This window comes from Juglans regia, chromosome 11 (assembly GCF_001411555.2).
Source record: "Juglans regia cultivar Chandler chromosome 11, Walnut 2.0, whole genome shotgun sequence".
Classification (NCBI taxonomy): Eukaryota; Viridiplantae; Streptophyta; class Magnoliopsida; order Fagales; family Juglandaceae; genus Juglans; species Juglans regia.
In genome coordinates, this window is record NC_049911.1 from 13,319,386 (window position 1) to 13,321,577 (window position 2,192).

Below are 2,192 nucleotides of genomic sequence, written 5' to 3' on the forward strand. Positions count from 1 at the left end.
CAAGATCACTGAGGGGTATTATTCGTTTAGATGCTTTGGGTTTTCTCTCTATTAGACAATCGCACGATGTTAGGAGGATTTTGAGTTTTTGCATTTTTTCGGATGTGTTGTTCCGGCGTTTTGGTTTTTTCATTTATTTGTTTATGTACCACGGGTTTCCCTCCCCGTGAGTGAGGCCATCTAACAAATGTAGAGGTTCCGCCCTCTTTAAAAAGAAAAAAAAAAAAAACTAGTTTTTGCAGACTAACATGTAGGGCTGTGCAAAATTTTAAAATTTTCAACTCCGCCCGACATCCGCTCCGACTCCGACTCCTACTCCGAAGTAGTCGAAAAATGGAGTCAGAGTTTGGAGTGACTCCAAATAGGGAGTCGGAGTCAGAGCCACTCCGAATAGGGAGTCAGACTCCGATTCCAATCAAAGTCAGAGTCGGAACAAAAATTTCACTCCGACTCCAAACTTGGAAACGGCTCCTCCTACTCAGCCCCACTAAAATGACTCCAAGCAAGTACAACAGATATGGCCATTTGCGTTTCTTTTTGCAACGATTCCTTTTCGTTGGAATAATTAATGAATTAAGCATTTGGTACTGAACAAGCTAGACAACCAAAAAAAAAAAAAAAAAGTTAGTTGCATTGGGATCTGCCCCATTCATTTAGCCAAGCATGTGGCTGATCATGTTTAGTGAGTCCACTCCCTCGGGGACTTCTTGGGAAGCAGTACTAGTCTTCTATGTATACATGCAGTAAAATATTAATCCTCGGGTCTGCTGCCTTAATTTTAGTTTTTTGCTATATATGAATAATATTGGATTAATAATGGTAGTCAACGTTCTTTTTGGATAATACTCATCAGCCATTGTTGACCATCCAATCCTGGTTGCCACTTATGATGAGAAAAGTCCATTTACGTTTCTTGATCTACTTTTATGCAAAAGCCAAATTATAAAGGTCGTCACGTGGCTCAAGACCAAGATGGATTCTCCGTGGAACTTAGTATTTGAGCCAAAACACGTGCTTTAAAAAAGTAGAAATTTTGTTAATCTATAATTAATTAATTAATTAAAATTAGGCCCTACAAAATATCTTATATATAATAATAATAACATGATCATCAAGTATTTAAGGAATTAATTAATATCCCTCTAATTTCAATATTCCGGCCTGGGACTGGCCATGAATTCAATCGTAGGGTTTGACCATTAATTATTACATGAATTCAACCGTAAGATTTCCTGTGAAAACGTACGGATGCATTTTAATGATTTTCTCGGACTTCTAAAATTAATTAGGAAGTTTAATTTTAGTTAATCCTAGTCCGTGATTGATCAATGACGTTGTTTATGTTGGAGGAGTTGTAATTAAAATTTCAATGGTAATTGGTAAGCGATTGTGACTAGATCTATTAGTCAATATTATTAATTTTTCCCATTTCGCAACCTCCCGTGCCTGCTAGCTAGATTTTAAAATTTCAAATCCATGTATTATGTTTCTTAATTTCTAGAACAGCCGCATCAAACATTACATACAGGCCAGGATATGCTGTTGCATAACCCCCGATCTTCAAACATTCAATCTTAATCTACATATATTCTCAAAGGTCTGTAGCCTGATTGACATAACTCTCAATCTTCAAAATAGAAGTTTCACTACAAAAAAAACAGGCATTTGTGACAGAAAATAATCATTTTCGCAGGAAATAACTAGCTACAAATAAACAGTTTTCTTATAGTGTTTGGAGTTCATAACCCCCTCCCCCAATATATATGCATGTCTTTGTATTTTATATATATATATATGAGTAATGCTATATACAGTCGTAGAATACGCAAGCGCCTTGCAGTCGTTTTAAAAAAGAGTGGGTCCACTCATAAAAAATTAATTTTTTTTCATATGGATCTCATATTTATTTACTTTTTTCAAAGTGACTGTACAACGCTTACACACTCACGACTGCAAATATTATTTCTCTATATATATATAATACAATATGTCTTACAAAAATAGCAGCTTCTATATATACAGCTGCCATCATTAATCATGTGGTTGGTTTGCTTCCTAATGTGAGGGGATCGAATAGTTTTTTCTTGGAATGAATTAAAAAGTAACGCATAGCTAGCTGGGGGGCATTCCGAGAATCGAACTCGGGACCTCTCGCACCCAAAGCGAGAATCATACCACTAGACCAAATGCCC

At 36.2% G+C, this 2,192-nt stretch overlaps 1 non-coding gene across 1 annotated transcript; it reads right to left on the reverse strand.

The window, feature by feature from the left end:
- Positions 1–2,120: 2,120 nt before the first annotated feature.
- TRNAP-UGG lies at positions 2,121–2,192 on the reverse strand. The gene has a single exon. It is a non-coding gene; the product is annotated as a tRNA-Pro (tRNA).